The sequence below is a fragment of the Bos indicus genome, chromosome 20 (genome assembly GCF_029378745.1).
Source record: "Bos indicus isolate NIAB-ARS_2022 breed Sahiwal x Tharparkar chromosome 20, NIAB-ARS_B.indTharparkar_mat_pri_1.0, whole genome shotgun sequence".
Classification (NCBI taxonomy): domain Eukaryota; kingdom Metazoa; phylum Chordata; class Mammalia; order Artiodactyla; family Bovidae; genus Bos; species Bos indicus.
Window position 1 is genome coordinate 22,223,393 of NC_091779.1, and position 16,407 is coordinate 22,239,799.

The 16,407-nt window shown below is 38.5% G+C and overlaps 1 long non-coding RNA gene across 1 annotated transcript in view; it reads left to right on the forward strand.

Annotated features, from left to right (window-relative positions):
• The first annotated feature begins 11 nt into the window (after positions 1 to 11).
• The window catches only part of LOC139177999 (uncharacterized), a 66,770-nt gene continuing 50,374 nt past the window's right edge, over positions 12 to 16,407 (forward strand). The window contains exon 1 of the long non-coding RNA XR_011562422.1: positions 12 to 99. This is a non-coding gene — a long non-coding RNA (uncharacterized lncRNA). The remainder of the gene's footprint in view (positions 100 to 16,407) is intronic.

Here is a 16,407-nt window from a genome sequence, read left to right on the forward strand (position 1 = left end):
CAGCCCTCTTCGCTCCGCTTGGCTGTCCTGGTGCCCCTTGGCTCCAGTTGCCGCTTCTCCGTGCCTCCGCTTTATTGATGCCAGCTCGCTGAAACAGAGGTTCGTAGAGCTGTAGGAGGGCCCCTTATTTCCTTTTCCTTTCTCCATTCGCTCATGTATTTTCACACACGAGACTAACTCAGTCATCTTCAGATCAGCAGATGGTCATTAAGAAATAGATATATTGCCGTTTCCTCAGAATGAAAAGTCTGCTTTCCAGGAATTCTTTGCCTCAGAGTGAGGGTGAATCCTAACCTAAAAGTCTAAATCGAACTAGTCAGATCTAGTGAAAATTCAGGGAAATTCAAGTAGCCTTACGACTAACTTGCTGTATTCCAAATAGTAATAAAAAGAAAAAAAAATACGTCAAAGTTTCTTTTTCACCCTATTGTAATAGGGTGATTGGCAAACTCCGGAGGCTCTGCTGGCAGGTGTTGTGTTTGGTAAATTGACACCCTCCAGAGTTAACCTGATTTGCTAAATGGAGGCAATTCAGTTCCAGGATGTGTAACAAATGGCATTCAGAGAGTAACTTTAAGGTCTCTAGACTTAAAAGGAACCAAAAAGAACTGGTTGACTTCTTACCTGTAGTGATATACTTATCTTTAAAAGCAAAAAAGCAGTTTTTATATACATTTCCAGTGCTTTGAAATTTGTTATCGTAGGTTTAATCATGGAGGTGTACACCGAGTACAAAGCACCATTTTGCCCAGACCTTATTTATTTACTTTTTTGAATTATAGTTGACATACATTATATTCGTTTCAAGTATGCAATATAATGATGTGATATTTATATGTATCACCACCATACTATAGTTAACATCTGTCACCATATATAGAAAATTTTTTTCCTGTCATGAGAACTTTTAAGATGTACTCTTACTGACTTTGAAATGTGCAGTACAGTTTTATTAACCGTCATCTGCTTGCTGTACATTACATCCCCGTGACTTCTGTTTCTATGAGCTTGTGTTTTTGTTTTCAGTTCTTTTTTATTTTTGATTCCACATATAGTTTAGAATATACGCTACTTGTCTGTCTCTGTTTTATCTCACTTAATAATGCCTTTAGGGTTCATCCAGTTGTTGCAAATGGCAAAGTTTCATATTTCTCTTATGGTTGAGTAGTAGTCATTGTGTGTGTGTGTGTATTTACTGCATCTTCTTTATCCGTTCATCTATTGATGGGCACTTAGGTTGTTTCAATAATAATGCTGCAGTGAATGTGGTGCAGATAACTTTTTGAGATTATGATTTGGTTTCCTTTGGAAACAACCAGAAGTGGAATTGTTGGATCATATGGTAGTTCTAATTTTAATTTTTTTGAGGAACAGCCATACTGTTTTCCATAGTGACTGCATGGATTTACATTCTCACAAACAGTGCACAGAGGGTTTGCCTTTCTCTACATCCTTCAGTTCAGTTCAGTTCAGTCTCAGTCGTGTCCGACTCTTTGTGTCCCCATGAATTGCAGCACGCCAGGCCTCCCTGTCCATCACCATCTCCCGGAGTTCACTCAGACTTACCAACACTTGTTTTCGGCTGTCTTTTTTATAATAGACATTCTGACAGATGCAAGGTGATAACTCATTGTGATTTTGATCTGTGCTTCCCTGATTACTTGGTGTTGTTAGCATCTTTGCATGTACCTGTTAGCTATTTAGATATCTTCTTTGGAAAATTGTTCAGATCTTTAGCCCATTTTAAAAATCAGATTGTTTTGCTGCTTTGATTTGTATGAGTTGGAGAATTCCATGGACTATAGAGACCATGGGGTCACAAAGAGTGGGACATGACTGAGTGACTTTCACTTCACTTTATATATTTTTTTGGACAATACCCCCCTTATCAGATTTGTGGTTTGCAGATCTTTTTTCCCACTCAGAAGCTTGCCTTTTCACTTTGCTGATGGTTTTCTTTGCTGTACAGAAGCTTTTTAGTTTGATGTAGTTGCACTTTTTTATTTTTGCTTTTGTTGCCTTTTCTTTTGATGTCAAATCCAAAAAATCATTGGTAAGAATGAACTTACTGCCTGTGTTTTCTTTGAGGAGTTTTATGATTTCAGGTCTTATACATTCAAGTCTTTAATCTATTTTGAGTTAATTTTTGTGTATACTGTAAATCGGTAGTCTAGTTTCATTCTTTTTCATGTGGCTGTCTAGTTTTCCCAAGATCGTTTATAGAAGATATATCCTTTCTCCCTTGTGTATTCTTCTCTCCTTTCTTGTGAATTTATTGTTGTAAATTTATTCATGTGCATGGCTTTATTTCTGGGCTCTCTGTTATGTTTTTTTGATCTGTGTGTCTATTTTTATGCCAGTGTCATTCTGTTTTAATTACTATAGCTTTGTAATATTTGATAACAGGCAGCATGCTGCATCCTGCTTTGCTGTTCTTCAATACTGCTTTGGTCATTTGGGATTTTTTGTGGTTCTATACAAGTTTAAGAATTGTTCTGTTTCTGTGAGAAATGCCTTTGGGAAGTTGATTGCATTGACAGGGATTGCACTGAATCTGTAGATTGCTTTGGGTGATATGGGCATTTTAACAATATTAAGACTTCTAATCCATGAGCATGAAATGTCTTTCCATCTATTTGTGTTTTCTTCAGTTTATTTCTTTAATGTCTTGTAGTTTTCACTGTCTAGGTCTTTTGCCTCCTTGGTTAAATTTATTCCTAATTTTTTTTTTTTTGGATGCATTTGTAAATGTGGTTGTTTTTTAATTTGTCTTTCTCCTTGTTCTTTATTAGTGTATAGAGATGCAACAGATTTTTGCATGTTGAAATTGTTCCCCACAAGTTTACTGAATTTATTAATTTAACAGTTTTTTGGTGGAGTCTTTAGAGTTTCTTATATTTTGTATATTCAGTTTCTTTTATTTATTAAAGATATATTTTGGAATCTCCCCTTAGTTCGTAAAAGTATACTTCATTCTTCTGTCTGTTTCTAAGGTTTCACCTTCAAGTTTAATATTTACTGTAGTTTTCTGGTAGGTATAATTTATAGAGTTTAAAAAGTTCTCTTCTGTTTTTTATTTGTCAAGAATTTTTGTCTGAAGTTTTAAATGAATGGTGAATATCAAATACTTTTCTTTGCTATTTATTGAGATGATCACATAATTTTTCTCTGTTCTCCCATAAACGTAGTAAATTATAATATTGTTGTTGTTTAGTCAGTCAGTCGTGTCCAATTCTTTGCAATCCATGCACTGTAGCCCTCCATGGGATTTCCCAGGCAAGAATACTGGAGTGGGTTTACATTTCCTTCTCCAGGGATCTTTCCCACCTGGGGATCAAACTCAGATCTCCTGCATTACAGGCAGATTCTATACTGCTGGGCCACTGGGGAAGCCACACTGTCAAATGTTGCACCATCCTTGGATTCCGGAGATGACACTACTCAGTTGTGAATGACACTTTTGTCACACTCTGTCATTTAAAATATTTATTTATTTATTGGTTTATATATTTTTGGCTGTGCTGAGTCTTTATTGCGGCACGCAGGCTTTCTCTAGTTGGAGAGAGCAGGGGCTCCTCTTCCTTGTAGTAGGCAGGCTTCTCATTGCAGTGGCTTCTCTTGGGGCGCACAGGTTCCAGGCACTGGGCCTCAGAAGTTGCAGCACGTGGGCTCAGTAGTTCGGGCGCCCAGGTTCTAGAGGGCAGGCTCAGTAGTTCCGGCGCATGGGCTTAGTTGCTCCGCAGCACGTGGAATCTTTCCTAACCAGGAATCAAATGTACATTGGCAGGTGGATTCTTTTTTCAGTTTCATGGCTTGTTTGTAGTTTTATTTCAGATTTTGGTATTAGGCTTATGCTGACCTCCTGAAATGAGTTCAGAAGTGTTCCTTTCTCCTCTACTTTCTACAAAAAAAAAAATAACTATCAGATTGGTGTTTCCTTTATTGAATGTTAATAGAATTCACCACTGAAACCATGGGCTTCTAGTTTTCTTTGATAACGAATTGAGTTTCTTTTGAAGATTGTAGGGCTATTCAGAATTTCTCTTTCATCTTAAGTTTGATAAGTTGTATTTTTCATGGAATTTGTTCATGTCATCTAAGTCATCAAATTTGGTAGTATAAAGTTGTCCGTAAATATAATCTTACTGTCTTTTTAATGTCTATATGATCTGTAGTGATAAATTCATTCATAATTTTGGTGATTTGTGTTTTCTTTTTTCCTTCATCATTGTAACTGGAAGTTTATGGATCTTTTCAAAGAATTAGCTTCTGATTTTATTAATTTTCGCTGTTGTTTGTCTATTTTCTATTTTGTTCATTTTATTATTTTATATATCCTCCTCACTTTGCGTTTATTTTGCCCTTATTTTTCCAGCTTCTTGAGGTAGACCTTTGGCATCAGTGTTTTTAGACCTTTTTTCTTTTCTAATGTATGCATCTAAAGTTAAAAATTTCCTTCCAAGCATTATGTTAGCTGAGTCCTGGGAATTTTGATATATTGTATTTTCATTAGCATTCAGTATAAAATATTTTTTAAATTTCCCTTGTGATTTCTTTTTTGATTCATGATTTAGATGTCTTTTTAATTTCTAAATATTTGGGATTTCCCTAGATATGTTACTGTAATTGGTTTTTAATTTTTTTGTCATTAGAGAATAAGTATGTTTTCAGTTCTTTTAAATTTATTAACTTGTCTTATGTCCCAGAATATGCTCTCTCTTGGCGAATATACCAAATGCTGTTGAAAAGAGTATATGCTTTATAGCTTTTTGGTTTAAAATTCTATAAATATTAGGTCATAGTGGCTGCTATTGTCCTTTAGATCATCCGTGTCTTTAATGATTTACATAAAATTTTAAATACAGATAAATGAGAAACAACAGACTGCCAGACAATTTTCTAATATAAAATATATGATGATCAAAAGATTAGTATTGGCAGGCATGGAGATGTGCTGTTATCCAAAACTGCCCTCTTCTCTCTGATTCTTTACCCCTGCTTCCTATTGTTTTCAGTCTCTTGAAATACTCTACCCAGTTAAAGATATGTGTGCTGTGTTTTTTCATTTAAAGCCCATTTATGCTGTTAATCACAAAAATACCATGTAGGAAAGATAAAGTTTATTATTAATATCCTAAAAATCCACAAATAGTGCATGTGTCCCTAAATGGATTCTAACTTCCAGAATTAGTTCAGAATGAGATTTCAACAGATAATCCATTGAGCACCTGCTGTATCTGAGGCTCTAGTGTAGAAGACAGATACTAAACACATAAATAATATCAGAGAGTGATGAGTGCCCTGGAGAAAATGAGGTAGAGTCCTGAGAAGAGAGTGGGATGGAGGACTTTGTGTGTGTCGTCTGTTTCCTCCTGGGACTTCACTCTCTTTATAAAGGTCACTTGGGGGTGGGAACTGGTGTAGCAACATTGGATAGGGTAGTGGCATGTATGACTGAGACCTAAATGACAAGAAGACGCAAAACTTGGGAAGATCTGTGGGGAGAGTCTCTGGATAGGAAATGCAAAGGCAATGAGATGGGTAGGAGCTTGCTATGTTCAAGCAGGGAAAAGAGGGCCACGTGGCTGGAACATGATAGTAAAGGAGACGGGAAGGATGACGTCAGGGAAGAGGCCAAACCATGTGGGGCATTGCAGGTTCAGGGAAGGATTTGAGTTCTTAGTGCAGTGGGAAGTCTTTGGAGGGTTATGAGCAGAGAAGTAATAGGATTTGATTCTTGTTTTTAAAAGACCAGTTTGAGTATTTTATGGATAATAGGTGGGCTGTCACCATACATGGAAGGTTAATTAGAAGGCTAATATGAAGGCTCAGGTGAGAGATAATGATAGTTTAGACTAAGTGGTAGCTATGGAGATGTAGAGAGTGAATGGATTAGGACTATATTTTGGAGGAGCTGACGGGACTTGCTCATGAATGGATGTGGGAGGGTGAAGTTTTAAAATACCTGTGAGAAATATCAAGTAACTGGTTGAATATCCACACCTGGAGCCATAATCAGAGATAAAATTAAGAGTCTTTAGCCAGAAGACTTGAAGAAGAGATGGCAAAGAATGTAGATAGAGCAGCAACCATGAGTTTTGCAAGATATAGGCCTGTGATGACTTGATCAAAAGCAGTTTTGGGAAGTTTGAGTGTGTTGAGAAAATGTGAGGTGAAGTAGGAAAAACAAATGTACACAACTCTTTCAGTGAGTTTACGAAAAGGGACGCCAGGAAATAGGGCCAAAGGTGAAGAGAACTTTTGTAAGATGAAAGATCCTATAGTGTCCTTGTGTGCTGATGAGAATGATCCAACAGAACGAAAGAAATTGATAGAGATGTATGACTAATTTCCAGAATAAAGTTCTTGAGAAGGTGGGAGCTGATTCAGAGGGTAAGTAGAGAGGTCCTTTGACAGGAGCATGGACGCATCTTCATCTGAAGCAAGACAGAAGGCAGAGATTATGGGCTCAATGGAAGGTGTGTTAGGGGATTTGGTTGGAGAAAGTTGAGGGCTAAATTGTGATGGTTTCTAGTTTCTCATTGACCTATGAGGCAAGATCTTCACTGAGAATAGTTACAGTAGGGTAATATTGGAATTTTGAAATGAGAAGATAAGATTTAAAATAGCCCAGAATTAGAAAGCCAGTCTTACAGGGAAATGCAGGAGGGAATTACTGAACCATTTAAAATAAACCCACCAATGTTTTTCTGCTCTTGGACAAGAAAAGAGGGGTTCTCTTTCCACCTTCAGAGGGAGTTAAAATTACTCTGTTTGTAGTAAGTGATGAAAAGATTGAGTTTATGTTGACAAACTAGCAGATAGTCAAACCTTTTATGAATGCCTGGCAGTTTATCCACTTAATATTTTTTTATGGTCAGGATCAGTAAATAACTTAGAGCTTTGACTGTATCCAAGAAAGAACTGTTTTTCAAATTGTTGGAGGACAAGCTTATTTTGCATGAGTCCTTATTTCACAGTTCTTTGCTGGAAGAGAGTTGATGTTTAAAGTTGGTGGATATTCTGGAGCCTACTTGAATAGCTACATCATCTAATGTGGGTAACATAACTGGCAAATATTTATTCACTGATAACTGTGTGCCTATACATCCAATATTATGGTCTAGTTGGAAAAACATAATTATAAATATTAAATAATAGTTACCACAGAATTTGAGTATGAGTTACTGGAGTAAAGGAGTGCTTCAAAGAGAAGTAGACGAGAGGTAGAAAGGAAGGGAAGGCATAAACCAGCAGTTCTCTAAGTCCTGCCTAGTGACACAGGGGTCTCTACGACCATTTTAGAGATCTGCAAGGTCAAAACTATATTCGTAATAGTACTCAGAGGTTAATGTCTTTATTCTCATTCTCCCACAAGGGTACAGTGGAGTTTTCTAGGGGTCACATGATACATGGTGAGACAGATTGAATGCAGAAGTAGGTATGAGTATCCAGCCATCTTTTATAAAGCCAGAAATAAAATAGATTTGCAAGAACATTAAAATACCATTCTTTTCACTATTTGGGGGAATTTAGCTATTTTTCAAAAAGATACGTTATACATATTATAATAGATTTTTTAATTGTTATTTTTAATGAATAAGTAAATAAAGTTTATCAGTTTTAATATGATACACTAAATATCAATAGATATAGCTCCTTGGGGATTCTCAGTAAAATTTAAAGGATAATGGGGTCTGAAGACAAAAATGATCAAGAATTGAGTGTTACAGCCACATATTATAATGCAAATTTTTAAAAGGAAAGTTGTGACAAGGCGTTTTATTAACTTTAGATATTGAAGTTAATGTCAGTTCTGTGAATGACAGTAGTATATTGCATATTGATAAAATTAGACACAAAGTATTTTGAAGTCATTTTGTGCTTTAGGATCTAAAATACTGTGTGAAATAATTATCATGAAAGTGGTTTTCCCAGGGCGAGGCCTATCCAGATGTGTTGACCCCTGCAACTTCCCCAAATGGGGAAAACTCAGCTGGATAATTTGTGGTAGTGAAGGACTGTGTTCATACTTTCCCTTGGAAAAAAGAAAGTAAAAGAAAAGAAAATACTGCATGAAAAGGAGAAAAAAAATGGTCTCTGTTAGTTTGTGAATTAGCAAAACTCACCTCTTTCTCCAGGCTTCCCAGGTGGCACTAGTGGTAAAGAACCCATCTGCCAGTGTAGGTAGCCGTAAGAGAATCAGGTTTAAACCCTGAGTTGGGAAGATCCCCTGGAGAAGGGCATGGCAACCCACTCCATTATTCTTGCCCAGAAAATCCCATGGACAGAGGAACCTGGCAGAGTGCAGTCTATAGGGTCACAGAGTTGGGTACAACTGAGCATGCTTGCACACAACTGAGCACGCACGCACAACCACCTCTTTCCCCAACCACTTTGCTGCCACCTAGTTTGAGAGCCATTGGCATGAGCAAAAGTGCAGAAGTGGGAATGAATACTGTGGGGTCTACTCAGAATAAAAATTTCCATTAGATGTAGTAGGAAATGAAATAGGCAGAGTAAGATCAGACCATGATGAAATCGTGAGATAGGCAGTAGGTAGTCATTGAAGGTTCTTAAGCAGAGCACTAGCATGTGGGACTAGTTTGAGAAGCTCAGAGGAACAGTGGTTGGCAGCTGGGTGAGAGTCTACCAAGAGCAGGTGGTCTTGAGAACAGGAAACCAGGAAAGAAGGCATCATGTGTCTTTTTAAAGCCTTTCTTTGGTTGTAACTGTTAACGCTTGTCTCAAGGGGATGGCAGAATAGTATTGTTCTCTGAGAAAATGGATAAACATTGAACTTAAGGTTTTGATTGGAAAAATGGAATTATCAGTGAATTGCCTTGAGTTTTTTCAGTTTTCTAAAAGGAGCAGTGAGATTTATTCTTGAGAAAAACGTGGTGTAAAGTTTGATTTTCAGTTATGTGTCAGTCAGAACACTGCTGAGATCATCCTTTCATTAAAGAAAACGTTTACTCTGGCGCCCTCTTCTGGATGTTGTGTCAGTTCAGTTCAGTACAGTCGCTCAGTCGTGTCCGACTCTGCAATGTTGTGTGATTCCCTAAATAATTCTAAACGTGGTCAGTTAGTGAAGGCTGAATTGCCACTGAAATACAGAAATCCCGTTACAGGGGAAAAAAGGGAATAAAGGTAAAATGCATAAATAAATGAAACCAAGTTGAAGAATATACAAACAAATATGTTCCCAATTTTTTATTTTTAAAATTTCTAACCTATAGAAAAGTGCAGGGAACAACCATATATCTTTTATGTAGGTTCATCAGTTGTTAACATTTTGTAATAATTCCTCTCTCTCTCTCCACACACACACACACATACACACACACCATATGCCTGTGCACTCATGTCAGAATGACGTTTAAAGTGAACAGTAATTCACTATCATGAATATAGCTCCTATTTAAATTTTTCAGATTTCAAAAATACCTTTTATAGCTGTTTGTTCTTTTATTATTTGCTTTTAAAATTGGGTCAAAGTTAATCTAGTCTAATCTGTCCCTGTTTTTGTTTTTCATGACATGAAAATTTTATGGGTACCAAAATTGAATCAGCAATTTAAAAACTCCCAACAAACAAAAGCCCGGGGCCAGATGGCTTCACTAGTGAATTCTACCAAAAATTTAGAGAAGAGTTAACACCTATCCTTCTGACACTATTCTAAAAAATTGTAGAGAAAGGAACATTTTTTTAACTCATTCTGTGAGGACACCATCTCCCCGATACCAAAACCAGACAAAATATCACAAAAAAGAAAATTACAGGCCAGTAATACTGATGACATAAATGCAGAAATCCTCAAAAAAAATCATTATCAAAGCAAATCCAACAGTACATTAAAAGGATCATACATCATGATCAAATGGGACTTATCCCAGGGATGCAAGGATTTTTCAGTATCCACAGGTCAGTCAGTGTGATATATCACATTAACAACTTGAGGAATAAAAATCATATGATCATCTCAATAGATGCAGAAAAAGTTTTTGATAAAATTCAGCATCCATTTATGATAAAAAACACTCTCTAGAAAGTGGGCATAGAGGGAGCGTACGTCAACATAATAAAGGCCATATATGACACACCCACAAATAACATTATATTCACTGGTGAAAACTGAAAGCAGTTCCTCCAAGATTAGGAACAAGACAAGAATGCCCACTCTTGCCACTTTGGTACCACCTGCAGCAGTCAGAGAGTGAAACGAAACATCAGCCCAAATTGGAAAAGAAGCAAAACTGTCTCTGTTTGCAGATGACATGATAGTCTTCGTAGAAAATCCTAAAGATGGTACTAGAAAAATACTAGAGCTCATATTGATGACTGTGGTAAAGCTGAAGGATACAAAATCAATATACAGAAATCTGTTGCTTTCCCACAGACTAACATTGAAATGTCAGAAAGGAAAACTAAGAAAACAATGTCATTTACCATTGCATCAAAAAGAAAATGCCTAGGGATGAAGCTACCTACAGATGTACAGGACCCATATTGGAAAACTATAGGACAGGGAGGAAAGAAGTTGAAGACAACACATGAAACATATGATGTGTCTACCATGTTCTTGGATTGGAAGAATTAATATTGTTCAAAGGACCATATTACCCAAGGCAATCTGTAGATTCAGTGCAATCCCTAGCAAAATACTAATGGCATTTTTCACAAAACTAGAACAAAGAGTTTAAAAATTTGTATGGAAACATAGAAGACCCCCAATAGCCAAAACGATCTTGAGAAAGAATAATTAAGCTGGAGGAATCACACTCACTGACTTCAGACTGTACCATAATTACTACAAAGGTATAGTAATGAATACTCTACTGGCACAAAAACGGGCAGGTAGATGAACAGAGTGGAGAGCCCAGAGGTAAACCCATGCCCTTACATTTAATCTACAACGAAGGAGGCAAGAGTATACAGTGGAGAAAAGACAGTCTCTTCAGTAAGTGTGCTGGGAAAACTGAGCAGCTAAAGAGAGAACGAAATAAAAGAACGAAATACCATTCTCTAACACCATGCTGCTAAGTCACTTCAGTCGTGTCCGACTCTGTGCGACCTCACAGACGGCAGCCCATCAGGCTCCCCCGTCCCTGGGATTCTCCAGGCAAGAACACTGGAGTGGGTAGCCATTTCCTTCTCCAATGCATGAAAGTGAAAAAGTGAAAGTGAAGTCGCTCAGTCGTGTCCGACTCTTAGCGACCCCATGGACTGCAGCCCACCAGGCTCCTCCGTCCATTGGATTCTCCAGGCAAGAGTACCGGAGTGGGTCGCTATTGCCCTCTCCATAATCAAAAGTAAACCCCAGATGGACTGAGAACCTAAATGTAAGAACATTTCCTAAAGGGAAAAACAGGCAGAACACTCGAACGTAAATCATAGTATCATCTTTTCGGATCCATCTCTAGAGTAATGGAATTAAAAACAAAAGTAAACGATTGGGACCTAATTAAACTTAAAAGGTTTTGCACAGCAAAGGGAAACCATACACAAAATGAAAAGACAGCCTACAGGATGGGGGAAAATATTTGCAAACAATGTGACCGACAAGGAATTAATTTCCAAAAATAAATAAACAGCTCATACAGCTTAATACGGAAAAACAAAACAAAAAACAGCTCAATCAAAACATAGGCAGAAGACATAAATAAGCATTTCTCCAAAGAATACATATAGATAGCCAACAGGCACATGTAAAGATACTCAATATTACTAATTATTAGGAAAATGCAAATCAAAACTATGATGAAGTATCACCTCACACCAGTCAGATTGAGCATAATCAAAAAGTCTACAAGTAATAAATGCTAGAGAGGATGCAGAGATAAAGGAACCCCCCTACCCTGTTGTTGGGAAATGTATCAATAAATTGCTTCAGTCAGAATGGAGAACAGGCACTTTTCAAACTGCTGCATTTATACTGGTCTCCAGGGCGAGTGAGTCTGCATGTGAGCCCTTTAAGAGAGAGATCTCAGTTCTCTACAGCCCTTTGGTCCAGGGTCCAAGCCAGAACCTTCTGGGGGTTCATCTCTTCCACTGCAGGTCCCAAGGCTTGCGGGACCCAGTGAGGGGCATGAACCCCTCCCTCCTCAGGGAGAAGCTCTGCATGGTTGACATCCCTCCGGACCGTGGATCACTGCTCCGCGGTGGGGTTTTAGTAAGCCCACTCCTTGCCTCTCCTGCTTGTCCCAGGGTGGCCCTTTTATCATTTATCGTGAAGGTGCTGGTCAGTGAGTTTTCAGGTCTTTTCTAGAGGAAAGTGTTCTGAATGTTGATTTGGTGTGGGAGGTGAGTTCCAGATCTTCCCACACTGCCATCTGGGACCACCCCTGGCCTTTATGTTCTGTTTTCTCCTTATCTTACTTATCTGTGGTGTCAGGGTAATGCTGGGCTCATAAAATGAGCTTGGGAGGTTCCCTCCTCCTCAGTTTTTTAGAAGAGTTTGAAAAGGATTGGCATTAATTCCTTTAATGTTTGATAGAACTCCCCAGTGAGACCATCTGGGCCCAGGCTTTTCTTTGTTGAGGGGCTTTGGGGTACAATTCAGTCTCCTTGTTATTGGTCTGTTCAGATTTTCCGTTCCTTCATCACTCAGTGTTGGTAGGGATATTATCTTCTATTGATGTTGACATCACTCTCCCCTTATACTTTCTTTTTTGTAAATATTTACTAATTTACCTGGCTGTGCCAGGCCTTAGTTATGGCGTGGGCTCTTTCATCTTCTGTGTGGCTTGTGGGATCCTTCAGTTGCGGCATGCAGGATTTTTTTTTTTTCCTTAGTTGCGGCATGCGGGATCTAGTTCCCTGACCAGGGAGCTCGGAGTCTTATCCCCTGGGACCACCAGGGAAGTCCCTCCCCCTCATACCTTCTTATCTAGAGACTGCAGTTGTCTTCTGACTTTCTCTGCCTCTTCTTCAGCCAGCCCCATTTGATTCTTTCTTCAAGATACTGCTAGAGTGATCTTCAAAGAAATACATATATGGCCATGCTACTCCCTACCAAAGGTTTTCCAGTATTTCCCCATTCCTTATTATTTCCCTTCCTTTTCTCTCCCTTTCATCCTAGTTATAGCCCTCATCCTCTGAGTATGTCTGCGTAGATGTTGGGAGAGCTCATTAAGCAAATTGATTTTAATGGAAAAATAACAGTCATCTCAAAAATAAACTACTACGAATTTCAGCATTGTGGGAAAAAGAACTCTGGGACATGACTCTTGCATCATCGGTTTAGCCTCACTGTATTTCAACGAGGCAAAGCTGAAGTGAGGGCTGTGGGGTAGGGGTCATAGTGACTCCAGGTTGATGCAGAGTGGTGAGGTTGGCTTCAGTTGTGGGTGAAGTTCCTCTATCACGCGGGCTTTGCTGCGCCACTGGGATGGCACATTTGAATGCTGCATGTGCATAGTGGGCTTGTCTGGTAGCCCAGGTGATAAACAATCTGCTTGCAATGCGGGAAGCCTGGGTTTGGCCCCTGGGTCGGGAAAATCCGCTGGAGAAGGGAATGGCAGTCATCTTGCCTGGAGAATTCCACGGACAGAGAAGCCTGGTGGGCTACAGTCCATGGGGTTGCAAAGAGCTGGACATGACTGAGCGACTCACACTTTAATTTTCATGTATAGTTTGCTACATGGTAATTAGGCTTTAGTGGTAAGCACTTCACACTAGTGTTTAAAATCGGACATAATTTTCTCCTCATAGGTTAGTTCTCTAGCATTTATAATCAGCGTCTCCACTTTTCCCTTATGTCATGTATCTCAGAAGACAGAAGTCCTGGATTCAGTTTCCCAAAGCTGAGATTTAACTCTCATTTTCTACTTCTTTTTTTATTTTACAAGCCTGGACCCAGCTCAGAAGTCAAAAGCAGCTAGTCACAGGCCAGATAAAACATGTGAATTTTGTTTAGCCTACAGTTCCTTATAAAAATGTAAAATTAGCTTCCAGTGTGTAGACATTAAGAAATTGCATGTAACATCTAGATCTCTCCAGCTTCTTTTGAAAATTTACAGGTTTTGGCAATAGTGGGCTTTTTTTCTTCAGTTCCAACATGCTAACCATTGGCCCTCTTGGGCATGAATTTGGCCTGAACTCACAGGTCAGCCAAAAGCTCTGTTAAGGATATTCTAGCCCCACAGTATTCTAGCTGATCCCAAGGCTAAAGCATTTGAGTCTGTGACTCTTGGGTCACTTCATTCACAAAACACATATCGTGCATCCATTGTGCCTAGCACTGTACTGAGCCATTTATATAGGCTCTCTTCAAAACTGTTGGTTTCATCTTATAGATGCAGAAATGGAGGTTCAGAAAGTCAAACAGGAATTACACTACTGGGAAGTGGCAGAGCCAGATTTGACCCAGGTGATGCTTCACGCTCTGTGCTTACCGTGTCCATCATCATCACCTACTTTAAAAGGCCCATCCTTTCCTTGCTTGCAGCAATTCAACATGTGACTTTTGCTTATAGCAAAATTTTAAAAATGACAAACCTATAAATTATCACAACATGGAAATATGGCAGTTTACATACATTTCTGTTTGTCACTGTGTTCTCCATTGATTGCAGTACTTCATACATTCTATAACAAGAGTTACTACTATGTCAGTTCACAATTGCATTCTTTGGCATTTCCATATGGGCATGATACCCCAACATTTTTCTAGATTCCATGTAACCTGCAGATTTGACCATTTTTAAAAACTGTTAATATCATTTAAATAGAACGAAGGAACAACAGAATTATTAATTCCTCTGAAACAGAAAGCTTTACTCAAAGTTAGTATTTTTCTGAAATGACTGAAGTCTGCCCTTTAGGAACAATATTCAGAGCCTATTTAAAAGGTGTACATTTAAAACCAAGCTATTACAGAAAGTTTAAAACAAATGTAAAGACACAGGATGGCTTCTGAACTCAGTTTTTCAGTGACATTACCTATCTTGCAGGGTGATCATGTGAAAAACGACTACTGAGCAGAAATACAAAGGATGAAAGTAGAAAACAACAACACACAATAAAAACAAGATACAATCGAAGACTAAAACCCTGGGGTCAGCCAAATGAGTTCCCTGGTACACCTTGAATTGCAGAATGATTGAAATTGCCTTATCTCCTCACTTGTGAAACAGAACATAATCACTGTGTTGCAAAGTGTCCCTGATAAATAGTAGCTGGTGAATAAATCTTCTCATTCCCAACAATTTTAACATAGGAGGATGGTTTTTATGTTTTTCTGTATCATGATCGAGTCCTATGAACAGGATCAATTAAGTTTATCTGTTGCTGTCTGGGGACAGTAATAGTGTTTATATGCAAGTTTATGACATGTAAAACCACATAAGGAAGGTTTTTTTAAAAAGATGTAATTTCAGTTAATTTTTTTTAAGAAAAATTTGTTAAAACACTTTCATTTTGTCAAAAAAGCATTTGATGTTGATAGTGTGGGAGGCTATGCAATATGTAGGATCAGGAAGTATATGGGTAATTCATGAATCTCCTGCTTAATTTTGTTGTGAACCTAAAACTACCCTGAAAAAGTATACAGCTTACCTTGCCTTTAGGTTACTTTCCTCACGGGTTACATAGGTGGGTGGAGAACTTAGTCAGTCAATTTGTTGTTGCTTAGTTGCTGTGTTATGTCTGACTCTGTGACCCCATAGACTGCAGCAGGCCAGGCTTCCCTGTCTTTGACTGTCTGCTGGAGTTTGCTCATATTCATATCCATTGAATCTGTGATGTTATCTAACCATAGCATAAGTCAATATATTGAGGCAAATGGAAGCCAGGTTTCTTACTGTCCAGAAAAGGAGTTACAGATGTGGAAAGAGGGAAGTCTCGAATGAATCTGGGTAGTGGTAGACGGAAATTGAAAACTGGTATGAACTTATGGTTTTTGTGTGTGTGTGTGTGTGTATTTTGCATATGTATGCATAAAACTATATAATCTAGCTTTGTCTACCAAGAGGGCGTGGGAGCAGTGACACCCCAGAGCAATGAGCATATCTAGCACCGTTTTTTATCGGTGGAGTCAGGGCTCTGGAAAAATGCTGATCCCAAGGCTGAAGCAAACACACAAGATGGGCTGAAAGTATAGAAGTGGTCAGAGAATAATGGGTGGCTTGTCAGTCCAGAGAGAAGCTAAGCTCTGAGAGGCTCCCAATAGCTAAATGTGACAATTTGAGTAAATCTGTGATGACAATAATGACTTCTGTCTCACTGAATAGGAATCCACAAACCCATTTTGATATGTGAGTAATAAAGAAGAGGTCTTCCTTATAGCAAAATGTCCATTAATAAATATATGGGGCTTCCCTGGTGGCTCAGCCAGTAAAGAATCTGCCTGCAAAGCAGGAGACCTGGGATCAGTCCCTGGGTTGGGAAGATCCCCTGGAGAAGGGA